General features: G+C 42.7%; 1 non-coding gene across 1 annotated transcript; it reads right to left on the bottom strand.

The window, feature by feature from the left end:
- Positions 1 to 24,981: 24,981 nt before the first annotated feature.
- Positions 24,982 to 25,088, bottom strand: LOC148555750 (small nucleolar RNA R71). The gene has a single exon (XR_015888141.1). It is a non-coding gene; the product is annotated as a small nucleolar RNA R71 (small nucleolar RNA).
- Between the last annotated feature and the right edge of the window lie 2,290 nt (positions 25,089 to 27,378).

Raw genomic sequence — 27,378 nt, 5'->3', positions numbered from 1 at the left:
CATGTAATTGGCCTTCTTCATCCTCTCTGGAAACTTATACCAGCGCGCCACGCCTGAAGGTTGGCGTGCCACGCCCATGATCTTGTCTTGGTTCCAGTAGTTGGCATGCCACGCCTCAGCCTTCAAGTGGCACGCCATAGTGACATGCTTGGGTTGGCGTGCCACGCCTTCGACACCAAGTGGCACGCCCAGTCCTTGCTTTTGTTATCTTTGTATATTGGCGTGCCTTGCCTGGTTGCTCAAGTGGCACGCCTAGGTGAGGTTGAAAGGTTAGCATGCCACGCCTTCGACTTCAAGTGGCACGCCCAGTCTTCAATTCCCTTCATCCCCTTCTCTGGATTATTGTACCAGCATTCCACGCCATGCTGTTCAAGTGGCACGCCCATGGATTTGTGAACTCTTCAAGCTTGGCGCACCATGCCTGGGTTCTCAAGTGGCACGCCCAAGTGACTTCATGGAGCTGGCGTGCCATGCCTTCGATACCAAGTGGCACGCTATAGTGGAGGTTCTTCTTGGAATGGCGAGTTGGCGTGCCACGTCCCTTTGCTTAAGTGGCACGCCCATAGTAGTTGATGGGTTAGGCGTGCCACGCCCAACCTGGCGTGCCACGCCCCTTTTGTGTCCTCCATTGTTGCTCTCTGTAATTTAGTACTGGCGTGCCACGCCTTGCTCCTGGCGTGCCACGCCCACATGCATGCTTGGATCTCCCCTCTGGAATTTAGTACTGGCGTGCCACGCCAGTGCATTTTTGTGGCGTTTGCTCCCAAGTGGCACGCCAGTTTCACACGCCCAACTTCTTGTTTTTCTTCTACCTATTTTTGATGCCTTTTTCACCTGAAATTCAGCACAACTCATCTCAAAGTAATGTACCATAATATTCATCAAATAGTGCATGAATTGTACTGATCAAATGAGATTTATGCTCTTTTATGGTCTTCTTTATGCAAGAAAGAAGGGTAGATGATGCATGTCATCACAACACCAAACTTAAGCTTTGCTTGTCCCAAGCAAATTAATGTGAGTAAGCCTTTATAACTTGAGGCCTTGGCTTTGAATGATTGCAATACAACTAAGAGTAAAACTAAGTGTTCAACACATGTATGAATGTTTTAATGTCATGAAAAGCTCTTGGATCCTTGAGGGTTCTTTTAGGTATAGGCTTTAGGGGTCCTTTCTATTGATTGTCACCTTGAAGTAGCAAGGGTTGTTTTGCTTTCTTGACCATGACTCTAAGTGTTTTGTCTCAAGACAACCCTTTAATTAGGCTTTTAATTAGCACTCCCAAACCAGTTGGTTTTAGGGTACTAGGTGTTGAGACACCCCTAAGAATTTACTTGCCCAGGTCTCTTCTTGACACATCTTCACCACAAGCATCTACTAAGATCTTTACCTCTTTTTGAGCTTTTTAATGTTTCTTTCTCCATCCCATTAGTTGATGCTCAGAGCCTTGGGTCTTTATTGGTTACTACCTCTTGGTTCTATGGATATTCAAGGAACACCCCTTAACCTTCCCTTGTTATACCTTCTAGGACTAGTTGCTCTCCATGACTCATTTTCTTTTTAGTTCATCCAAGGTTCTACACTTAGTTTCTTATTTCTTAGTTTATTTGATGATCTCTCTTGGCCTTGGTCTCTCTTATTGTTTTTGCACAACTCACAGTAACTCTTATGGAGACAAGCTCTACTTTTATTTATGTTGAAATGAAGACTTAAAATACATGGCATTTTCTTTCTTGTAAAAAAAAGACTCATAAAGACTTCAAACAGGAATTAAAACTAAGCATAAAACATAAACTATCCTAGCATGATTACTTATTCAAAGAGTGAATAAAACAAAAGCTTAAAACAGAATTTCAGAAATTAGAAAGTGTCAACCATGGGACTCAACAACCTTGAGCAACTTCATCTTAGTTCATTGGCCCCTTCCCTTTGTCCTTCTTCTTGGAAGGGGAGGAGCCACCTTCATCTGGCTTGGAGGAACCTTCTTGTGCTTTGGCATCCTTGGGCTTCCAAAATCCTAGCCTCTTCATGTAGGATTTCACATTCTCCTTGTGTTGGTATGCTATTTCTTCTTGCCTTGAGCTGAGTTCCTCCAATTTCTGCATATAGGTGGGGTAATTGGGGTTTATGTTAGCTACTGCATTGCACAGGTAGCTCAACTTTGTTTGTGCATAGCAATCATATTCTCCTCTGGCTACAGTCCTTGCTTCATAAAGGTGTCTGAATTCAGCAAGGCTTTCCATTTATTGTAATTGTCGTTCCAGAATCGTTCCTAAGCTGCCTTGCATCTCTCCCCAGTCAAATTGTTCTTGCTGCTCCTTGAGGTTCTCAAAACTCCCTAGGAGTTGTTGAATGTTCTGGTTGACTTGGCTCCATTGTTGTTGTTGAGTCTCCTTGAGTTGATTGACATCTTCCCTTAAGTGGTGTAGGTCTCCCTTCATTTGGTGTACATCTCCTTGCAATTGTTCCCAGTTGAATCCCTCTGGAAATTGCTGATATTGGTATTGTGGTGGTGGTTAAAGTGCCAGGAAGTGAGGTTGCTCTTCTGCCTCTTCCTCTTCTTGTTGTTGTTGTGGTCCATGAGCATGAGCTCTTCGTTCTCTGGCCCTGTTGAGTGGGTGAACAACTACCACTTTGGCCATCTTTTTGGCAGTTATAAATTTATCTTGCTTCACAAGCACCTCATCAATGATCTTTTCAACTCCAGCCTCATCACATAGCCTTTGTATAATACTGGGGAATGCCAACCTTGTGTTGTCACTGGTGCTTTTCAGTACTTTGTTGATGTTGTTAGCGATCATCTCCCCTACGTTGATGTTCTCTCCTTTCATGATGCTGTAGATGAGCACAGCTCTCTCCTTGGTCACCTCTGAAGTGTTGGATGTGGGGATTAGGGACCTCCTCACAAATTCTAGCCACCCTCTAGCTTGGGGGCTCAAATCTCTTTTCCTCAATTGATTGGGTATCACATCCTTATCATTTATCCAACGTACATTCATCACATAAATTTCATTCAGCATCTCCTCAAACCCAGGGTCTTGCTGCTTCATTCTTTCTTCATAGCTCCGAGTGGAGCTTGTCCTCTTCACCATTAGCATTCTTTCTATGCTATAGGGGCTGTAGCCAATGGACTTTCCCCTTACATAGCTAATGTAGCCATAGTTTTGTCCTGGTTGAGGCACTGCGTTAGCATAGAATTCCCTCACCAAGCTCTCTACCACTTTCCTTGGTGGGTTGCATAGAAGTGACCAACCCCTATTGTTGATCTCAATGTTGATTTCAAGATGCTTATTCCTCCCTAGTTGAAACCCAACTTCTGGAATGATCTCCCTCTCACTTACCCAACCATAGAATTGATTTTGGTTGAATGCGGAGAGGAACTTCTAGTCATTGAAAGAGCTTGAGGATCCAGAGGTTGGTTCCTTGGTTTTTCTTTTTTTTTAGGCTGAGCTTTTTGGTGGTGCCATTAGGTTGAGAGAGTGTGTTTGAGGTTGTGAAAAAAATGGGGGTTGCAAGAAAGAGCAAGCAAAATAAGGTTTTGCTCCAACACCAAACTTAGGACTTGATTGTCCCAATCAAGAAAAAGAAAAAAAAGTTGGGGAAGAGAGATAGTAAAAAGAGAAAGGAAGATGAGGGGTATATGTATACTTTGCACGTGTGATTGGGGTTTTGAAGTGGGAGAGGAGTTGGGGAGGTGAGGCTTTTATAATGGGTGAATGGTGTGGTTTGAAGGGTGGAAAATAAAAAGGGTTAAAGGTTTTCCCACTTGGGGAGTGGCGCCTAGCGTAGGAAGAGGCGCCAACTCTTTTCTCACAGTGTCTTTTGCATGTGTTGAGTTCCATAGTGCAAGTACACTTTGACTTCCTTGCTTTGTGAGTTGTTTACCATGTGGGCCCCATCTTCTCTCCTGAAATTGAAACTGAACCCATTAGTAATGACAAAGGAACCCCTTCACATTCCTTCTCATCAAGAGTGATTTGAATTGCAACTGATGGGTGTCCTTTGGGACACCAAACTTAATCCTTTGGCATCTTAATAAATTGGTTCCATCATTGTGTATTTAATGTGTTCATAAGAATGGAGTAACATAAATCTTTTCATTTTCTTTTGATTCCAATTCCTCTGAACTCATTAAGCCACATTCATGTTCTTACCCAAAATATTAAGCGCTTTCAAATTGGGTGACTTGGGCTACTAGGTGATCCTTGGTGGTGGCCACACCAAACTTAATCTCTGAGCTTACTCTTCAAAATCAAGCTATTAAGTGTTTGTAAGCCTAGATTAAGCGAGTGGGAGGCGACACCAAACTTAGCAATTTAGTTAGTTTTCAGCCCATTCACTCCTTATTAGTTATGCCTCCATCAGGTTGCAATTCCAGAATAGAAAGAAATAAAAGAGTGTAACGAAAATCTAACTGCCAAAGCTAATATCAAACTTTCTAATCTACAATTGTAAACTAATCCTAATTTTGTAATGTAACACAGATGTGAGACTGAAGATTAAACTATCTAAAGCAATAGATTTTAAACTACTTCTAAGAAAAATAATTAAATTAAAAAGGATAAAGTGTTGGGGTGCCTCCTAACTAGCGCTTCTTTATTGTCATTAGCTTGACATTCCTTCATCTTTAGGTGAGCTTGTAGCTCACTCTCTGCTCCTCTAAGGAGCCTCCCAAGTAGTGTTTGAGTCTATAGCCATTGACAGTAAAAGTTCTCTGAGTCTTGTCCTCCATGAGCTCCATATGACCATAGGGAAACACCTTGAGTATGGTGAAAGGTCCTGACCATCAAGACTTAAGTTTCCCAGGGAAGAACTTGAGTCTTGAGTTGTAGAGTAACACCTTCTATCCTTCAGTGAACTCCCTTCTTGCTATCTTTTGGTCATGCTATCTTTTTGTGTTCTCTTTGTAGATTTTTGCATTCTCATATGCTTGATTTCTAAACTCTTCCAGCTCATTGAGTTGCATTAATCTCTTTTCTCCAGCAGCTTGCTCATCATAGTTTAACATTTTTAGAGCCCAAAATGCTCTATGCTCAAGTTCAACTGGTAAGTGACACGCCTTGCCATATACCAGTTGGTATGGAGACATTCCAATGGGAGTCTTATAGGCTGTTCCGTAGGCCCATAGTGCATCATCCAGCTTCTTAGACCAATCCTTTCTTGAGCTTCCAACAATATTTTCAAGGATTCGTTTCAACTTTCTGTTGGAGATTTCAGCTTGCCCGTTGGTCTTTAGGTGGTATGGAGTTGCCACTTTGTGCTTGACTCCATATCTGAGAAGGAGTGTCTCGAGTTGTTTCTTGCAGAAGTGTGTCCCTCCATCACTAATGAGAGTTCTGGGAACTCCAAATCTGCTAAAGATGTTCCTTCTCAAGAAGCTTATCACAACTTTGTTGTCATTTGTTGCAATGGCTATGGCTTCTACCCACCTTGAGACATAATCAACAGCTACCAATATGTAGCTATTTGAGTAGGAGGTTGGGAAGGGTCCCATAAAATTAATTCCCCATACATCAAATAGTTCAAGCTCTAGTATGAATTGCTGTGGCATCTCATTTCTCTTGGTTATATTACCAGCTCTTTGGCATTCATCACACCTTGACACCATTTCTTTGGCATCCTTAAACATTGTTGGCCAATAAAATCCGGATTGAAGTACTGTTCCAAGGGTTACCTGAAACTGGAGGTCGATCTTGGATGAGATCTTCTGTACTGGTCGGAGATAACGAGTCCGGCTGGCTGATGACGGCCGGAGCTGTTGGGTCCGACTTGTTGGACTTACTGCACTGCTGATCCTTGGCCACCGGAGGGTGGGGGGTACCTGCAAGAGACTCCGATGCCTAAGTTAGCACGGGTATTAAGCAGGTTTTTATGTAGAATCAGTATATGAGTTATACCTGGGTGCTCCAGCGTATTTATAGTAGTGTGGGTTGGTCTTTCTGATAAGACAAGTTAGTTATCTTATCTTATCTTATCTTATCTTGAGTGAAGTCAGCTTATCTTCAAGGGAACCGCCTTTATCTCTATAGGCTGGGATTGCCTTTGGATTCTGGGTCATGTTCCTCTATTTGGGCCCTTTTATTGGGCTTTGCTGTCGATTTGGGCGACTTCTTCATAAAGAAGTCGGTCCGCTTGACCTGAACAAGTCGGTCGCTTCGCTACTGAACATCCCGGTTTGGACAGCTCAACCTTGGGTATGAACAGTGCCACTGCTTGAGCTCGGTCTTCCGTTTAAGATCGAGTTCTTGACTTCGGTCCTTCTTTAGTGAAGCCGAACTCAAGCATTTTGTCGATTCCTTTGCAGAAGCTTTTTTGAATGTAGATCCTTTTTCTTCTAAAAGCGCGCCCTTTTGTATTAGCGCTTTGTCCTGGGGAACGTGCGAGGGTTTAATACCCTAATTAATTAGTATTAATTGCTCCGTTTTTCCTTTGGCTCTTTTATTTTGATTTTTGAAAGCTCAGAGACGGTTTCTCTTCTTTGCTCTTTCGTAACTTCTTCACCTTTTTTCCTCCGTTTTTCTCGTTCTCTGTTTTTTGCCTTTGCTTCCTCTTTTCCTTCGTGGCGGCATCGCTTTGACGATTCTCGGGACAACTTACCTCTCCTTCTCTCCTTTGAAGCTTTTCTGTTCCCCAGGTGAGTTCCATTCACATTTTCTTTCTTTTTTCGCTGCTTTTGGCCTTTTGTGATTAAGTTGCGATTTTGCTTTGAGGGAAGTTTGGATCTTTCTGCTTCTATTGTGCCTGGTTATAGTCGTAATGCGTGCTCTGAATCTTTTTCGCCTTTCCTATTGCTTGAATGTACTTAGGGCTTCTGCATGTTATTTCTCGTTTGTGCTTTTGATGATAATGCATCTGATTCTGGAAAAAAGGCCGGTGTCTTTGATGATTTCTTGTTTGGCATGCTCGGTGTTGGTGCTTGCTTTTTGCTTGATTTTGAAAAAAGTTTGTGCCTTTCTGCTTGGTTATTTTTACTAAACTGTAGAAATAGTGCTTTCTTCTGATAAACGGTATGAAGGTGATCCTTTTTGCGTTTTCGCTTTCTTTTGTTTTCTTCTTGAGAGATGCCGGGGTGCGAGCTGTAGATTTTTCTTGGAAACTTTGCCTAATTATTGCCTCCAAAGGATGCCCCAAGATTTTGGTTTGAGTCTTGGGGTTTTCCTTTTCTGTGTGATCTTCTGCATCGTATTGAGTTGTTTTCTCCCTTGTCCGAGATATTTTTAGTAATCCCCTCTTCTTTTCTTACTTGTAGGATTTAGTTAGCCTCATGTCTTCTCGCAATAACATTGTAGAGATGTCTTCCAGAGTTCCCGAGGGGATGTCCGATTGGCTGGACTCCCTTGTTTTGTTGTGTGTTTCTATTGTGGATGCTGAATTTTGCACAGAGCTGAGGAAGCGCCATAGGATTTGTGCTAACAGTTCCTGCGAGGGTGATTATGAGCTTGTTGCTCCTGACTCTGATGAGAGAGTTTGTTTTCTGACTTTCGTCGAGGGGGAGCGTCCCTCTTTCTATGCTTATGAATACTTTTTTAGCCAATTGAACGTTACTTTCCCTTTTACTGCCTTTGAAACTGATTTGTTGTGGTCCTGCAACATTGCCCCATCCCAGCTGCATCCAAACTCCTGGGGTTTTATCAAGATATTTCAACTTCTTTGTCAGGAGTTGGATATAACACCTTCTGAAACTCTTTTCATTTATCTTTTTGTCTCGGCCAAACCTGGGGGTTCCTCCAAAAAGAAAGCTTCCTGGGTTTCTTTCAGGTCGGCCCAGGGGCATAAAGTTTTTGCCATGTATGATGAGTCGTTTAAAGATTTTAAGAACTATTTCTTTCGAGTCCGTGCCATTGAGGGGGTTCGCCCCTTTTTTCTTGATGAGAATGATGAACCTGCTTTTCCTCTGGAGTGGCAAAAGAATGTAAGAGTGCCACGTTACACGCGGGAAATGCTTAGTGAGGTTGAGCGGGCCTTTGTGGTCGTTCTTGAAGATCTGTGGGGGAAGCCACCCCACCTGGACACGAAGGGATTTTTGAGTGATCCATCTTTGGTTCGGGCTGCTTTGGGTACTGCCTGATTTGTTTTTATACTTGCTCTCAGGCTTTGTTTTTCCTGTGTTGTAACTTGTCTTTGTTTTTTGTGTTTTTCAGAGATGTCGAAGAATAATGATTCTATGAGAGCCTATAAGAAGGCAAAGAAGGCGACCGCAGCACTAAACATCTCGTCCAAAGCGGCCGGAGAGGGGTCTTCTCAGCCTCTGGTTAAACCTCCTACCGAGTTCTCCCGGGTCGAGGAGAGCAATTCCTACTCCTCGGGTCCGTCAGATCGATCCTCCACAATCTTTTGTTGCTGCTTCTGGTCCCCCTCCTAATAAGAAGCAAAGAACAACTGAACCTTTCAATCTTGATGCTCCTGACTTTGATGCAGTTGAGTTTGTAGATCAACAAATCAGCCCTTATGGTGTTCTTCCGATGGATGACGTGTCGATTCTTCATCATTTTGATTATATCACCCGGAGTGGTATCAAGTTGGCACACATGGGGACGGCCCTATACCGGACTGCTCAAAGTCTTCCTCTCCATGCTACTAAAGCTTTTATGGAGGAGGCCAAACAGGAGTTTGATCGGATGAAGGATTTAAAGGGAGAGCTTGAAGTAAGGGTGGCCAGGTTGGAGAAAGATTCGGAAAATGAAAAGGCTATTTCTACTTCTTTGGCTAGCTCTCTGAAACTGGCCGAGGACACGGCTATGCGGCATAAGGACAGTTATTTGACGTCTTACCGGGAGGTGTTGCGTCTGAGAGAAGAGTTAGAGAATGCCCGGGTTGATTATTCCGAACTCCAAAGTCATCTTGTTGGCAGTGTAACTGCTGCCTATGAGAATCTGAGAGAACAAGTTCGGGTTATTGCTCCCGAGGCCGACCTGACCCTCTTTAGCTTGGAGAACGTTGTCAGGGATGGCAAGGTTGTCCCTGATGACGAGGATGAGGATGATGTCGATCCTCCTCCTGTAGCCTCTACCAAGGTGTCGCCTTCTGCTGTCCCTGCCGAGGTTGGTCCTCCCGCTTCTGACCCTGATTGCCAGATCGTGAACCGGGATGACGGTACTGTAGATGTCGTTCCTCTCCAGACTCGGCCTCCGTCTCCTCAGCCTGATGCTGCTAAAAAGTCTTCTGACCCTTAGTTTTTAATCTTTATTCTGGATATGTAGTTGGCCCGGCTTGTGGGATTTTTTAAACTCTTTATGTTTTGTTTAATTGCTGACACTTTCCCGTTGCTTGCCCAGCAACTTTTGTTTTTTATGAAAAACAAATGGTAGCATGTTTTAGCTTTTTTGAGATAGATTTTGGTGGCCTCTGAGGGTTTTATAACTTTGTGGATGATATCGCGCTTTTGTGCTTGACTTGGTATCTCTTTTGGATTGCTTTGTACTTTGTATCTTGAATCCTTCGAGGTTGTGACTAGGTAGGTCTAACTTGATTTTTGGTTTGTTCCTGCTCCGGCTTGTATTTCCAACGATTTGTAACCGATTTCTTCAAGTTAGTCCTCCGAGTTGTTTTCGTAGTCCTTTTCTAAGTTATTTTTGTAATCCCTTTCCTGGATCTTTGTCAGGTCTTTTTCAGGGATTGCTTCGATAACTTTCCAGTTGTAGGAGTCCGACTTGGTCATATCGGTCTCCTTTAAGTTATTTTTGTAATCCTCTTTCTTGGATCTTTGTCCGATCTCTTTCAGGGACTACTTTGATAACTTTTAAGTAGTAGGAGTCCGACTTGGTTATATCGGTCTCCTTTAAGTTATTTGTAGTCCTCTTTCTTGGATCTTTGTCAGATCTCTTTCAGGGACTACTTTGATAACTTTTAAGTAGTAGGAGTCCGACTTGGTTATATCGGTCTCCTTTAAGTTATTTGTAGTCCTCTTTCTTGGATCTTTGTCAGATCTCTTTCAGGGACTACTTTGATAACTTCTCATTTTGGGCTGACTTTGTCATGTCGAGCCCTTCTAAGTTAAAGTAATCCTCTTTAATAGGGTTGGCCAGACCTCTTTCCAGGGTTTACTTATAACTTGGGTTGACTTGGTCCGACTTCTCAGCGTCGGCCAGTCTTTAAGTTATTATTTTAGCAATCCGTAAGACCTCGTCAGGTCCTTTTTTGGATAACTTTCGATAACTTCTTACATTATTCTGTGTTCATCTTTGCCGATTTGTAGAAAGTGGTTGCCATCTCTAGATCGTCCTTTGGGTGAATCGCGTTTTCACCTTTATCGGACGGTTGTCTTTATCGTGATCGTGCAGTGAAATTGTTTTTCACTTTCTGCCGATCTGTTGCTTTATAATCGGACGATGAATGCTTCAGATTAATGCGTCTTGAAATCTTTGTAGAATATCTAAAATATATTTTATTTAAAGAAAAAGTGCAAATATATACATATGGGATTGTCTGAGTCTCAACTTGGTGCCTCATTAAAAAACCTTTTCGGGAAAAAGAGTGCATCCAATGATGAGATCTTTTATCTTTTCTAACTGTAGTACCTTCTGAGGTTGCAGGCGTGCCATGACCTGGGAAGCTTTCGTCCATCGAGTTCAGACAGTCTGTAGTAGCCCTTTCCAAGTACTTCTACAATTCGGTAGGGTACTTTCCAGTTTGCTGCCAGCTTTCCCTCTCCTGGTCGAGTTGTTCCGATATCATTTCGGATTAGGATGAGATCATTTTCTGTGAAATTTCTTGGCACTACCCTTTGATTATATCTGGAAGCCATTCGGCGTTTTAGAGCTTCTTCCCTGATCCAAGCTCTTTCTTGGATTTCAGGTAACAAGTCGAGCTCCTCTCTCTGAAGTTGGAAGTTTGCTTCCTCGTTATAGTGAACTACTCTGGGCGATCTTTCCTCAATCTCTATTGGAATCATCGCCTCTGTTCCGTAGGCTAATCGGAAGGATGATTCCTTCGTGGTGGAATGTGGCGTTGTTCGATATGCCCACAAGACCTGTGGGAGCTCTTCTGCCCAGGCTCCCTTTGCATCTTGTAATCTCCGTTTTAATCCAGCCAATATGACTTTGTTAGCAGCTTCGGCCTGCCCATTGGCTTGTGGATGTTCGACGGAGGTGTACTGGTGCTTTATATTCAAGTCGGCTACGAGTTTTCTGAAGCCTGCATCCGTGAATTGAGTGCCATTGTTTGTAGTTATCGAATATGAAATCCCAAATCTCGTGACAATGTTTCTATATAAGAATTTTCGACTCCTTTGAGCGGTGGCATTGGCTAGGGGTTCTGCCTCAATCCACTTCGTGAAGTAATCTACTCCCACTATGAGAAATTTAACTTGTCCTGATCCTTGTGGGCAGGGGCCGAGAAGATCGAGTCCCCATTTTGCAAATGGCCAAGGTGAAGTCACGCTGATGAGCTCTTCTGGCGGGGCGATGTGAAAATTGGCATGTTTTTGACATGGTGGACATGTCTTTACAAATTCTGTGGCTTCTTTCTATAGAGTTGGCCAATAAAATCCTGCCCGGAGTACTTTTTTGGCGAGAGCTCGCGCTCCGAGATGATTGCCACAAATGCCGCTATGTATTTCTTCTAGCACTTCCTTTGTGTTGGAGGTCGGCACGCATTTTAGTAAAGGTATTGAGATTCCTCTTTTGTACAGGATGTTGTTTATGATGGTGTAGTATTGTGCCTCCGTTTTTAACTTTTTTGCCTCCTTTTCTTCTGCGGGGAGTGTTCCTTCTTTGAGGTATTTGACTATGGGGGTCATCCATCCTTGGTTTTGACTTGCTATGGCCAGGACTTGTTCTTCTTCCGAGATTGACGGGTTTTGCAACATTTTCTGGATGAGGTTTCTATCGTTGCCCCCTGGTTTGGTGCTTGCTAGTTTTGAGAGTGCATCAGCTCGGGCATTTCGTTCGCAGGGTATGTGGCAGATCTTATATTCCCCGATTTGTCCGAGTAGTTCCTTGGTTTTGTCTAAATATTTTTTCTTGGTGGGGTCTTTGGCTTGGTAGCTCCCTGTTATTTGTGATGTGATCACTTGTGAATCGCAGTAAATGTTGAGTTTTTGAGCTCCGACCTCTTTGGCCAGCTTCAAACCAGCTAATAGTGCTTCATATTCCGCTTGGTTATTGGAAGCCGGGAACCCGAACTTGAGGGAAAGATCAACTTGGCTCCCTTGGTTGCTTTCTATTATCACGCCTGCGCCGCTTCCTATTTTATTTGAGGAACCATCCACGTAGAGATTCCATTCTGCGGGAGTTTCTGGGGTATCTGTGAATTCTGCGATGAAGTCGGCCAGATACTGTGATTTGATGGCCGTCCAAGCTTCATATTAGAGGTCGAACTCCGATAACTCGACTTCCCATTGTAGGATTCTTCCTGCTAAATCTGTTTTTTGCAGTATTTCTTTTATGGGATGGTTAGTTCTAACCTTAATGGTGTGAGCCTGAAAGTACGGGCGGAGTCGTCGAGATGTTAGGACGAGAGTATAGGCAAATTTTTCTATTTTCTGGTAGTTCAGCTCGGATCCCTGTAGTGCTTTGCTAATGAAGTAGACGGGTTGTTGCCCATTTTCGTCTTCTCTGACTAGTGCTGAGACTATCGCCCGGCTTCCTACTGCGAGATATAATATAAGTGGTTCTCCTTCTTGTGGTCGAGATAGGATAGGTGGCCGTCCTAAAAACTCCTTGAAGTCTTGGAAAGCTTGTTCACATTCTGTCGTCCATTCGAACTGTTTTCCCTTTCTTAAAGTAGCATAGAAGGGGAGAGATCTTATCGCAGCTCCTGCTTAAAATCGGGATGGGGCGGCCAATCTCCCGTTGAGTTGCTGTACCTCTTTGACACAGGTTGGGCTCTTCATGTCGAGTATAGCTTGACATTTGTCTGGATTTGCTTCAATTCCCCTTTGTGTGAGCATGAAACCCAAGAATTTTCCTGCTTCAACTGCGAAGGTGCATTTTGCGGGGTTGAGTCGCATGTCATGCTTCCTTATAATGTCGAATACTTGGGACAGGTCGGACAATAATGTATTTTCGTTCTGTGTTTTTATCAAAATGTCATCCACATAGACTTCCAAGATTTTCCCGATGTGATCTGAGAAGACTTTATTCATTAGCCTTTGATAAGTAACTCCCGCGTTCTTAAGACCGAAAGGCATCACGATGTAGCAGTAGTTCGCCTTTGGTGTTAAGAATGATGTTTTTTCTTGATCTGGTGGATACTTGGGGATTTGGTTGTATCCCGAATAGGCGTCCATAAACGAGAGGTACCTATATCCAGAGGAAGCATCTACCAGAGCGTCAATACTTGGGAGTGGATATGGATCTTTTGGGCAGGCTTTGTTGAAATCGGTGTAATCGGTACACATGCGCTACTTCCCATTTGACTTTTTCACCAAAACGACGTTGGCTAGCCATAGTGGATACTTGACTTCTCTTATGAATCCTACCTCCAATAACGCTTGTACTTGTTCTTCCATAGCTCGGGATCGTTCTGGTCTGAGTTTTCTTCGTTTCTGCTGCACCGGCCGAGATCCTGGATAGACCGCTAACTTGTGGCACATTAACTTAGGGTCTATTTCTGGCATGTTTGCGGCTTTCCATGCAAAGAGGTCGACATTATCTCGCAAGAATTGTATCAGTGATTCTTTTGAGTCTTTTCTTAGGACCGTGCCGATATTAGTCATTTTATCCGAGGTGTCTCCAATCTGAACCTTCTCTATCTCGCCTTCTGGGCACGGACGGAGTTCTTCTCGACGCTGAGCTCCACCAAACTCAATTGTATGAAACTCTTCTCCTCTGCCTTTGAGGTTTAAGCTCTGGTTATTGCTGCGACGTGCCATCTTTTGATCTGCTTTTACCGTGGCTATCCCCTCTGTAGTTGGGAATTTCATGCATAGATGTGGAGTTGAGACTATTGCTCCGAGTTGATTGAGTGTTGTCCATCCTATGAGAGCATTGTAGGCTGAACTTACGTCGACCACAATGTAGTCTATTTTGAGGGTCCTAGATTGGTTCCCCTTTCCAGAAGTAGTGTGTAGCGATACGTATCCCAACGGTTGTATCGGAGTGTCTCCTAGTCCAAACAGATTGTTCGGGTATGCTCTTAGTTCCCTTTCGTCTAAGCCGAGTTTGTCGAAGGCTGTTTTGAATAAGATGTCGGCAGAACTCCCTTGGTCTACTAGTATGCAGTGTAAATTGGCGTTCACCAGTATAATTGTGATGACCATGGGGTCGTCGTGTCCCGGGATGATGCCGGATGCGTCTTCTTTAGTGAATGTTATCGCCGGGATGTCGGGTGCGTCCTCCTTTCCCTCAACGTGGTATACTTCTTTAAGGTATCTCTTTCGGGATGATTTGGAGATCCCGCCTCCTGCGAATCCGCCATGTATCATGTGGACGTGTCTTTCTGGTGTCCGAGGTGACCGTTCAGTTCGTCCATCATCTTCGTCTCTCCGTCTTTTTCTTTGGTCATCATCCCGGGTGGCTAGAAATCGATCTAATTTTCCTTCTCTTACCAATTTTTCTATGATGTTTTTCAAATCGAAACATTCGTTGGTAGAGTGTCCCTGAATTCGATGGTAGTCACAATACTCCTTCCGATTTCCTCCTCCCCTTTTGCCTTTGAGTGGTCGAGCTGGGGGGATTTTCTCAGTATGGCAAACTTCTTTGTATATGTCGACCAGGGATACTTTGAGAGGAGTGTAGTTGTGGTACTTTTTGATTTTCTCACCCTGTCGATCTTCTTTTCTTTTGGAGTCCTTGTCTTTGTCTCGGTAGGAGGCTCCAGATTTTGACGTTTCTCCCAACCGAACGTTTTCTTCCATGTTGATGTATTTTTCTGCTCGCTCCTGTACTTCGTCCAAGGAGGTGGGATACTTTTTTGATATGGATTGGCTGAAAGATCCTTCTCGTAAGCCATTGATAAGCCCCATGATGGCGGCCTCTGTTGGTAAACTTTGTATGTCCATGCATGTTTTGTTGAATCTTTCCATGTAGTTGCGGAGGCTTTCCCGATCTCCTTGCTTGATCCCTAGTAAGCTGGGTGCGTGCTTGGCCTTATCCTTCTCGATGGAGAATCTGGCCAGGAACTTTTTGGCCAGATCGTCGAAGTTTGAGATGGACCTTGGGGGTAAGTTGTCGAACCATCTGATCGCCGTTTTTGTGAGAGTTGTTGGGAAAGCTTTGTAGCGAACGGCATCCGAGGCATCGGTAAGGTACATCCTGCTTCTGAAATTACTAAGATGATGGTTGGGATCTGTAGTGCCATCGTACAAAACCATATCCGGAAGCTTGAAGTCCTTTGGAATTTTGGTCTTCATGATTTCCCTGGTGAATGGGTCCTGTTCTTTGCGCGATTTTTCTTCAGGAGTGGTCCGAGGAGCTTTTGTTTTGAGGTCGGCTTCTAATTGCTGTAGTTTTTCTACTAGTTCTCGACGTCGCCGTACTTCTCTTTGTAGATCTTTTCTGATCTCCCGTTGTTGTTGGGTTTCTTTCTCTAGCTGTTTTAATCGATCTTGGAGTGCTTCCATGGCTCCCGGATTTGGTGAGTTTTGCTCCCCGTTGGATTCCGGGGTATCCTTTAGCGTAGTGTCCGCATTCTTGTGCAGCGTTTTGTTTTCCAGATCTGAATCGTGGTCGTTGTCATGGCCGTCCGCCATGGTTTTGGGATGACTTCTAGGTTCCCCGGCAACGGCGCCAATGTTCCGAGGGTTACCTGAAACTGGAGGTCGATCTCGGATGAGATCTTCTGTACTGGTCGGAGATAACGAGTCCGGCTGGCTGATGACGGCCGGAGCTATTGGGTCCGACTTGTTGGACTTACTGCACTACTGATCCTTGGCCACCGGAGGGTGGGGGGTACCTGCAAGAGACTCCGATGCCTAAGTTAGCACGGGTATTAAGCATGTTTTTATGTAGAATCAGTATATGAGTTATACCTGGGTGCTCCAGCGTATTTATAGTAGTGTGGGCTGATCTTTCTGATAAGATAAGTTAGTTATCTTATCTTATCTTATCTTATCTTATCTTGAGTGAAGTCAGCTTATCTTCAAGGGAACTGCCTTTATCTCTATAGGCTGGGATTGCCTTTGGATTCTGGGTCGTGTTCCTCTATTTGGGCCCTTTTATTGGGCTTTGCTGTCGATTTGGCCCACTTCTTCATAAAGAAGTCGGTCCGCTTGACCTGAACAAGTCGGTCGCTTCGCTATTGAACATCCCGGTTCGGACAGCTCGACCCTGGGTATGAACAAGTACTTTTGCTGCTGTTCTTTCTCCACTGAAGTGACCTCCATATGCGGATCCATGACACTGCCATAACACTTCCTGCCCTTCTTCATGGGATATACACTTTCTTAGGATTCCATCAGCACACTTTTTGAACAAATAGGGGTAATCCCAGATGTAGTGTTTGGCATCCCTGATTAGCTTCCTCCTCATGTGCTTATTGATGTTAGTTGGTAGTTCCCCAATAGCCTTGAAGTTAGCTATGTCTGCAAACCAAGGGGCTACTCGAATCATCATCAATTGTTCATCAGAGAAGCTTTCATTTACTGCTACTTGCTGCATTTCTTCTTCTTGTGGGATCCTTGAGAGGTGGTCAGCTACCTTGTTCTCTGCTCCGCTCCTATCTTTAATCTCAATATCAAATTTTTGGAGCAGCAGAATCCATCTTATTAGTATGGGTTTAGATTCTTGTTTGGTAAGAAAGTATTTGAGTGCTGCATGATCAGTGAACACAATTACTTTTGAGCCAATAAGATATGATCTAAACTTATCAAAAGTAAAAACTATGGCTAAAGTTCTTTCTCCGTGGTGGTATAGTTCCTTTGATTCTCATTAAGAACCTTGCTAGCATAGTAAATAACATGTACTAGCTTGTCTTTCCTCTGTCCTAGAACAGCACCAACAGTAAAATCAGATGCATCACACATTAGTTCAACGGGAAGATCCCAGCTTGGTGGTGCTATAATAGGTGCAGAGAAGAGTTTCTTTTTAAGTTCATCAAAGGCTACCATGTACTCTCTATCAAAAACAAAGGGAGTATTTGATACAATTAGGTTGCTAAGGGGTTTTGCAATCTTTGAAAAATCTTTGATAAACCTCCTATAGAACCCAGCGTGTCCCAAAAAACTTCTGATTGCTTTAACATTGCAAGGTGGAGGTAATCTTTCAATTACTTCCACTTTTGCCTTGTCCACTTCTATGCCATCTTTAGAAATCTTGTGACCAAGAACCACCACTTCAGTACCATAAAATGGCACTTCTCCCAGTTTAAAACCAGGTTGGTTTCTTGACACCTTTTTATCACAAGAGCAAGATGGTATAGGCAATTAGAATATGAGTTCCCAAATACAGAGAAGTCGTCCATGAATACTTCTATGAACTTCTCAATCATGTCTGAAAAAATGGAGAGCATGCACTTTTGGAATGTTGCAGGTGCATTGCACAATCCAAAGGGCATTCTCCTATAAGCAAAGACACCATATGGACAAGTAAATGAAGTTTTTTTCTGATCCTTGGGGTCTACAACAATTTGATTGTAGCCTGAATACCCATCCAGGAAGCAATAATACTCATGTCCTGCCAATCTTTCAAGCATCTGGTCCATGAAAGGTAGAGGAAAGTGGTCCTTCCGAGTGGCTTCATTAAGTTTCCGGTAGTCAATGTACATACGCCATCCGGTCATTGTCCTTGTGGGTATCAATTAATTCTTCTCATTTGTCACAACAGTGATCCCTCCCTTCTTAGGGACTACTTGCACCGAGCTTACCAAAGGGCTGTCTGAGATGGGGTAGATCACCCCTGCTTGCCACAATTTTAACACTTCTTTCTGAACCACTTCATTCATAGTTAGGTTCAGCCTCCTTTGTTGTTTTCTTGAAGGTTTGGCATCTTCTTCAAGTAAGATTTTATGCATACACATTGAAGGACTGATCCCTTTTAAATCTGTAAGTGTCCAGCCTATGGCATCCTTGTGTTGTCTCAGCACTTGGATAAGCTCCTCTTCTTGTTCCTTACTCAGACTTGAATTTATGATCACTGGGTGAGTGTTGTTAGCACCCAGATATGCATATTTCAAGCTGGGTGGTAAGGTTTTTAGCTCTAGTTTTGGTGACTCTGCATCTTTGTTGTCTGTAGTGCTTGGCATGATTAAGTTTCTCATGGTTGCGTGTGGTGGTTCTCCATCTGGTGCTTGTTCCAACTCAATGGTTCCTCCACATTGTTCTTCTTCCAAGACTTCTTGAACTATCTGTTTCATGGTGTCTACAAGCATGCATTCTCCTATGGATTCCTTGGGGTAACTCATTACTTTAAAGACGTTGAAGACCATTTTCTCTTCATACAACCTCAAGACTAGTTCCCCTTTTTGCACATGAATGATGGCTCCAGCAGTAGCTAGAAATGGTCTTCCTAAGATAATTGATGTGTTGGCCTCTTCTTCCATGTCCAGCACAACGAAATCAGCAGGAAAAATGAATTCTCCTACTTTCACTAGCAAGTCTTCCACCACCCCATGTGGAAACTTAAATGTTCTGTCAGCCAATTGGAGTGCCATTCTTGTTGGCTTGGCTTCCTCTATTCTCATCCTTCTCATCATGGTTAGGGACATAAGATTTATGCTAGCTCCCAAATCACACAAAGCTTTCTCAATAGTGATATCCCCTATGATGCAGGGGATTTGAAAATTCCCTGGGTCTTTCAGCTTTTGAGGCAGCTTCTTCTGTATGATGGCGCTGCATTCCTCAGTCAATACTATGGTTTCTTTTGCCTCCCAGTTCCTCTTTTTGGTTATAAGCTCCTTAAAAAATTTGGCATAGAGTGGCATTTGTTCTAATGCCTCAGCAAATGGTATGTTGATTTGGAGCTTCTTGAAGATCTCTAGGAACTTAGAGAACTGGGCATCCTTCCCACTTTTTCCCAGTCTTTGCAGGTATGGTGCTTTTGGCACATAAGGCTTCAAGACTGATTTTGGTGGAGGTAGAGTAGGGATCTCTTCTTCATCCTTAGTCCCATGCTTTTCTGCAACTTCTTCAAGGTTGTCTTTGCTTGGGGTTCCTTCCTCTACAACCTTTCCACTTCTTAGGGTAATAGCCTTGCATTCCCCTCTTGGGTTAGCCATGGTATCACTGGGGAATGTGTGTGTGGGGAGTGGGATTTGCTTGGACAAAATCCCCACTCGTGCTTCCAACTTTTAGATCGCTCGCCTTGATTTTTCAGATTTGACCTGTATTTTTCTTGATTAGCGTCTATCCTTCTTTCAATTTGTGCTTGTCTGTCCAAGAGGATGGAGACTGCCCCTGAATCTGTGATGACAGTTGTGCTATTACAGCCTCCATCCTCTCAAAGTTGCTCTTGATTTCACAAGGTTGCATAGTTGAGGATGGTGCATCTTGATTGAAGTTGTTGTGCCTGGGTTGGTTGCTATGGTATGATGTGTCTTGTGAGTTATGGTAGGGTCTATGGTTCCCTGTTTGATGGTTGGGGTTATGGTTAAAATGCCGATTTGATGAATAAGGTTTGTTGTGGTTCTAATTGTGGTTTTGTTGATTTTCCCATCCAAATTTTGGGTGGTTCTTCCAACCTGGGTTGTATATCTTAGAGTGTGGGTCATATGGTGGTCTGGATGAATTGTTCACATAATTAGCTTGTTCCCAGTCACCTTCAGATTTTGGTGCATTCCCTTCTTGTTGAGGAGTTTAGTCTTGAATGACTGAGACTTGATTGGCCTCCATCCTCTTGGTTAGAGCTGCTATTTGAGCTGCAATTGCCTTGTTCTGAACTAACAAAGCATCTACAGAGTTGAGTTCTAGCACTCCTTTCTTCTGAGTCCTCTCTAAAGCATAGAAATACTCATTTTCAGCTACAGTCTCAATGACATCTATGGCCTCTTCAATGGTTTTCTTTTTGTTGAGTGAGCCTCCTGAAGAATGATCCACTGCCTTCTTTGCTTCATAGGATAGCCCCTCATAAAAGATATGTAGTTGTACCCACTCATTGAACATTTCTGGTGGGCATCTTCTTGTCAGATCTTTGAATCTCTCCCATGCCTCGTAGAGTGTTTCTCCATCTTGTTGTCTGAAGGTTTGCACCTCAGCTCTCAGCCTGTTGATTCTTTCTAGAGGGTAAAATCTTGCAAGGAATCTGTTCATGACCTCCTCCCATGTAGTTAGGCTATCCTTGGGGAATGATTCCAACCACTTTGCTGCCTTATCTCTGAGTGAGAAAGGGAACAAGAGTAGTTTATAGATGTCAGGGTGTACCCCGTTGGACTTTACAGTATCACATATCCTCAAGAATGTATTGAGATATTGATTAGGGTCTTCTTGGGCACTTCCTCCATATGAGCAATTGTTCTGAACAAGTGTGATGAGTTGAGGCTTCAGCTCAAAATTATTGGCATGAATTGTTGGCTTTAGGATGCTGCTGCCATAGTTTCCTGGGTTTGGGTTGATGTAGGAGCCTAAGACTCTCCTTTCTTGCCCAACATGATTTACTGGGCCTTCTCTAGCATGGTTGTCAGCTTCTTCTTCATGGTGGTTCTCCATATTCTCCTCCATGTCTATTTTAAAATACTCTTCCTCTTCCTCAGCACCAACGACTCCCTTCCCTCTTGCTTCCCTCCTTAATCTAAGGAAGGTCCTCTCAGGTTCAGAATCAAAGGAAGTTGAAGCCCCGCTTCTTCTACCTGTCATACAACCAACAAGGCAAAAAGCAAAAAAGAAAATGAATAAAGAAATTACTCTTGTTAGAGTGGTTGTTAGTGTGAGTGGTGCAATTAATCAAACAGTTAGAAGAGTGGAGATATGGATGATGAATAAAATAATGAAAGAAAAAAGAAATAGAACTCAAAATAAAAAAAATAAAAGGTGCTAAATAAAATAAAACAACAAGGAATCTAAATTGCTTAATCTAGCTCTCCAATAAATTTAATCACTGTCAAATTTAAGCCAATCCCCGGCAACGGCGCCATAAAACTTGATGAGTCGAATCCACACCCCATTCAAAAATGAGTGAATCCGTTCTTTTGGCAAGCGCACCAAAATTATCGTCAAGTAATAACCCACAGTGGAGTGGGATCGTATCCACAGAGATTGGCAAATTCGAGCAGTTTTAATCGATTGATGAATTAGTCAAGCGGATCAATAAGATTGTGAAGTGCAGAATTGTAAATGACATAAATGTAAATGACTAGAATATAAAGAAAAGCAATAAAGTGCAGAAATAGAAATGGCAGAATGTAAAGTGCAGAATCATAAATGACTTGAATGTAAATGGGAATGGGGGATTGTGAATGTAAAATTAAGCTGTAAAGAAATGGATATATAAGAATGGGGAAATTCATTGAGATTGGGAGATGTTGTCTCTTTGGATCAAATCTAGCTTATATCCTCTTCAATCATGCAACTCATTGACCTCTTGGCAATCATGATTGATTGAGCCCCAATCCCTTGGTGACTCAATCTCTCAGATCTTGATCAATAGCCAATTCCTTGGTCTAATTGCTCATGAAGAGAGATATGCTTGGTCCCTGATTATACCACACACCATCGTAGGTCCAAGTAGAGGGAGGATTATATGTCACATATCCAAACACCAAAACCCAGATTCTACTCAAGTGTGAGAAGGAATTTCAAGCATGGTTTCATGTTTCCTTTCCCAAGGTTCCCATGAAACCCAATTGCATTCAATCTCTTTTCCAAGATAATTGAACACTAAGCATTAAGAATGAAATTCCTTCTAGCAAATCAAAGAGAAGATGAAGAGAAGAGGAATTTCACTAATATCAATCCATCAAGTACAACAGAGCTCCCTCTCTCAATGAGAGGGAAGTTAGCTACTCATAGCTCGAAAAGTACTCAAAAGTGAAGTGTAAAAGTGGATCTAAAACTGACTGTTTAACCCCTGATGCCAGGGCATTTTGGCCAGTTTCACTGACCTTTTCTTTATTGTTTTAGGGTAGTTTCATGCACTTTCTTAGGAAATAAGCAAGTTTTGGGTAAATAATCACTTACATCTTGATTCAAGCAAACATTGTGAATTTTATATGAGTTTATGAGAATTATGCATGAATTGAATGATAAAATGAATGATGCATGATCTCATGGGTTAGAACCTAGCTTTGATACACTTTATTTCCTTGATTTCAGGACAAAGGAAGCAAGGAAGAGCCATGTTATTAGTCACGTTAGTCTAACTAACGTGACCACTAATGTGGAATGGGAGCTAGCTTGCAACGTTAATGAGAAAAGTGATCGCCAATAACGCCTTCGTGAGCCATCATAGCCCACGTTAGTTGCCACGTTAACTACGTTAACGTGAAAGCTAACGTGGAAGAGAAGTAAAGCTCCAACGTTAGTGGTAAAAGTGAATGCCACTAACGTTGGAAAAAGGGGCACACCTAGCCACGTTAAGAGTCACGTTAAGTACATTAACGTGAGCTCTAACGTAGAAGGAACAAAGAAATGCCAACGTTAGTGACACTTACCTTTGTCACTAACGTTGGACTAAGCCACTATTTGCCACGTTAGTTGCCACGTTAATTGCATTGACGTGGAAGCTAACGTGGAGGAAAGGAATGATAAGCCAACGTTAGTGACACTCACCTTTGTCACTAACATTGGAGATGGCTATCACTACCACGTTAGAAGTCACGTTAACCTAAGTAACGTGAACTCTAACGTGGGAAGAAGGGGGTGTTTGGAGCGTTAGTGACAAAGGTAAGTGTCACTAACGCTCTCGAGGCTAAGGCATGCCCACGTTAAGAGCCACATTAGTTATACTAACGTGGACTCTAACGTTAGAAAAGGGGGCTGAGAGCGACGTTATTGAAAAAGGTAAACCCCAATAACGTTCACGATAGATCAAGAGGCAACGTTAGTGGTCACGTTAGTGCCACTAACGTTGAAGTTAACGTGAACCATCTTGGACTAGAAATGTTAGTGAAAAAGGTGATTGTCACTAACATTCTCGAACCCACATTTTTACTTAAACGTTAACACCACTAACGTCCTAGCTAAAATGCATGCTTACTTCACACTTTCTCTGCAAGTAAAGCTGAGCCCACTGAAGACTCCAAACTGCTTCAACTCAAGATCCAAAGGCCCATATCCAAGACTTGAAGAGCCAACTAGAAGAGCAGAAGAGTAGTATATATAGGAGTAGTTTTGAACTAGAGAGGAAGCTTTTGGATTGGGAAAACTACTCTCTGTATAATTTTACTTTCTTTGCAACTTCTAGTTTTACTTTCAGAATGCATTCTCCATCTTTGTTTTCCATTCCCAGAGCTATGAACAACTAAACCCCTTTCATTGGATTAGGGAGCTCTGTTGTAATTTGATAGATCAATAATAGTTTTTATTATTTTTCTTCTTTCTTTTCTCTTGATTTTACTAGAAAGCTTTCGATCTTCATCCAATTGGGTAGTTGTCTTGGAAAAGAAGCTATTCATACTTGGATCTCTTCGAAACCTTGGAAGAGGAATGAAGAGATCATGCTAGAAATGCTTTCTCATGTTGGACCAAATTGGGGTTTGGATGGATATAGTGACATATAATCCTACCAACACTTTGATTTGGAAATACATGTGGTATAATCAGTGACCATACTTCATCTCTTCTCATGAGCAATTGGACCAAGGAATTGGCTATTGATCAATATTTGAGAGATTGAATTACCAAGGAATTGGAATTCAATCACTTAAGATTGCCAAGGAGATCAATGAATGCATTGATTGAGGAAGAGATGAAAATAAACTTGATCCAGAGAATGCAACATCTCCTAAACCCAATGACTTCCCCATTTTTGATCTCACCCATTCTCTTTAATTTCTGCAATTTACTTTTATGCTCATCTTTCCAAATCCCCATTTAACATTCTGCAATTTACTTTTCGCCATTTACATTCAGCTCTTTATTTCCAGTATTTACATTTTCTGCTATTTACTTTCCCCTCATTTAATTTCCTGCAATTCTCACATCAAATTCTGCTTAGCTCAACTAGAACGTTCCTCTAATTAAAGTTGATTGACCAATCAATCCCTGTGGGATTCGACCTCACTCTATTGTGAGTTTTTACTTGACGACAATTCGGTATACTTGCCGAGGGAAATTGTTGAGAGACAAGTTTCCGTGCATCAAGTTTATGACGCCATTGCCGGGGATTGATTTTGTATCAACAATGATTAAATTGGTGGATAACTAGATTGAGCATTTTTTATTTTGTTTGATTTAATTTCATTTGAGTAATTCACTTTCAGTTTAGCTATTTTCTTCCTTTTCCCCTACCCTTTTTTTTTAGTTGTTTACAATTCAGTTCACTAACCCACTAACTGTTTGATATATTGCATCACTCACACTAATAGCATTTCTAACAAGAATACTCTCTGTATCTACCCCCTTCTTACTTTTGCCTTGTTGGTTGTATGATAGGTAGAAGAAGCGGGGCTTCAACTTCCTTTGATTCTGAACCTGAGAGGACCTTCATTAGATTAAGGAGGGAAGCAAGAGGAAAGAGAGTAATTGGTACGGAGGAAGAAGAGGAGTATTTTGAACCAGACATGGATGAGAATAAGGAGAACCATCATGAAGAAGAAGCTCACAACCATAGCAGAGAAGGCCCAGTGCATCATGCTGGGCAAGAGAGAAGAGTTCTGGGATCTTACATCAATCCAAACCCAGGAAACTGTAGAAGTAGCATCCAAAAGCCAACCATACATGCCAATAACTTTGAACTTAAGCCACAACTCATCACCCTTGTTCAGAACAACTGTTCGTTCGGAGGAGGTGTCCAAGAAGACCCCAATCAACATCTAACCACCTTCCTGAGGATCTGTGATACTGTGAAGTCTAATGGTGTTCATCCTGACACCTATAGACTACTCCTATTCCCCTTCTCACTCAAGGACAAGGCATCTAAATGGCTGGAATCCTTCCCGAAGGAGAGCTTAACAACCTGGGAAGATGTGGTGAATAAATTTTTGGCGAGATTCTATCCTTCTCAAAGAATTAACAGGTTGAGAGCTGAGGTTCAAACTTTCAGGCAACAAGATGGTGAGACTCTCTACGAAGCATGGGAGAGGTTTAAGGATCTAACAAGAAGGTGCCCACCAGATATGTTCAATGAATGGGTACAGCTACACATTTTTTATGAAGGCCTTTCTTATGAATCAAAGAAGGCAGTAGACCACTCATCCGGGGGATCTCTGACCAAGAAGAAAACCATTGAAGAAGCCATAGATGTCATTGAGACTGTAGCCGAGAATGACTACTTCTATACCTCTGAAAAGGGCAACACTAGAGGAGTAATGGAGCTAAACAACGTGGATACACTGCTGGCCCAAAACAAGCTGATTACCAAGCAGCTAGCTGACCGTACCAAGAAGATGGAGAGGAACCAAGTAACAGCAATCACCACCTCATCAGCAACTCAAGAAGGAGTAAATGTAGAGGCAGAGGGTGATCAGGAACAAGCCAACTACATTGGAAACACACCTAGGCAGACCCATGATCCATACTCCAAGACTTACAATCCTGGTTGGAAGAACCACCCAAACTTTGGGTGGGAAAATCAACAAGATCAAAGCCAAGATCAGAGACGTCACAACCCCAACAATAATACGGCTCACCAACATTCCACACAGAGATCATATCAGCACCCACCTAACAACACACCTCAACATCCATACCAAAGCCAGAATGGCCCTTCTCATCACTCCAACTCCAACTCATCAACATCTGAAGATAGACTCTCAAGGATTGAGACTTTACTTGAAGGCATATGTAAGAAACTCCAAGAGAACAAGGTGTTCAAGGAGGAGGTACGAGCTAATCTCAAAAACCAGGGAGACACCATTCAAAGGCTAGAATTTCAAGTGGGATACCTCTCTGAGAAGATTCCCAAACCCACTGACAGCTTCCCAAGTGACATAGAGAAAAATCCGAGAGGTGAAACAAAGAAAGTAAGATGGAAAGACTGCAAGATGGTCACTACAAGTGATAAAGGGACTGAGGAAGAGCCGAACAAACCATTAGAATAACCTGGAGATACATCAGCAGAGAAACAGGAAGAGGATCACCAAGAAACCAAAATTACACAGAAGGAGCTGCTGAGGCTCCATGCACCTTTTCCCCAAAGACTCAAGGGTGGTGTAGAAAAGAGAATATACTCAAAGTTTCTTGACATGTTTGCATTTCTCCATGTGAACATACCATTCATCAAGGCTCTCCAACAAATGCCCTCATACATTAAGTATATGAAAGAGTTGCTGACCAGGAAAAGCTCACTCAAAGGAGGGCAGACAATAGTGATGAATAAGGAGTGCAGTGCTCTCATTCAACCAGAGTTGCCTTCAAAAAGAAAGGACCCAGGGAGTTTTCACATTCCCTATGCCATAGGAAAAACAATGTTTGACAAAGGACTCTGTGACCTGGGAGCAAGCATCAACTTAATGCCTTTATCCCTTATGAAGAAGCTGCAGATTAATGAGCTAATGCCCACAGACGTAGTCATCAGGCTGGCCGACAAAACTCAAAAACAAGCAGTAGGAGTGGTTAAAAATGTGTTGGTGAAGGTTGGGAACTACTTCCTTCCCACATACTTTTTCATATTGGAAATAGAAGAGAGTCACCTCCACCCAATCATATTGGGAAGACCATTCCTAGCTACAGCCAGAACGCTCATAGATGTGGAGCGAGGAGAGCTGATACTAAAGATACATGACGAACAACTCGCATTCAATGTCTTCAAACCCTCACAAGAAGCATATCAGAAAAGCAAGGAACCAAGGGGAGAGCACGACAAAGTACTGGTGGAAGAAAAAAGCATTGAAGCACAAGCTGTACACCTGGGAATCCCGTTGGTTGATGAACAAGACAGTCAGCAGTTGTCACAGCAAAAAGAAAACCAGGAGGAACCTAAACCACCAGAGTCATATGAGACCAGCAACAAAATTTCATTGGAAAAAGAGGTCACAAAGAGCAGGGCAACAATAAAAGAAACAAAGAAGAAGGCACCAAGGAGGTGGAAGAACAGAAGATCCCTACAGAGGATTTTTCTCCAGGGGATAAAGTGATCTCAGCTTATTTTCCAGTTATCCCATCTCATCTCTCCACTATCCCATCTCAGCTACCTAAAGTTTTCACCATCAATAGAATTCTCTCCCTAAAACATGTGGAGATTCTTGATGAAGCCAATGGAGATAGATTTACTGCAAGGGGGGAGGATTTGAAGCATTACCAACCACCCTGACAAAGTCAGAACGTCAAGCTAGTAACGCTAAAGAAGCACTTCATGGGAGACAACCCATGTTTTATAAGCTTTTAAAGTAGTTAATAATGCAAGGCTCATGAATTCCAAATCAACTTTGACACATACTTGAATGAATCTTTTATACAGCACATAGTGAAGA

Source organism: Arachis ipaensis, chromosome B6 (genome assembly GCF_059453495.1).
Source record: "Arachis ipaensis isolate K30076 ecotype BB chromosome B6, ASM5945349v1, whole genome shotgun sequence".
Classification (NCBI taxonomy): Eukaryota; Viridiplantae; Streptophyta; class Magnoliopsida; order Fabales; family Fabaceae; genus Arachis; species Arachis ipaensis.
This window is presented reverse-complemented; position numbering and strand designations above follow the sequence as displayed.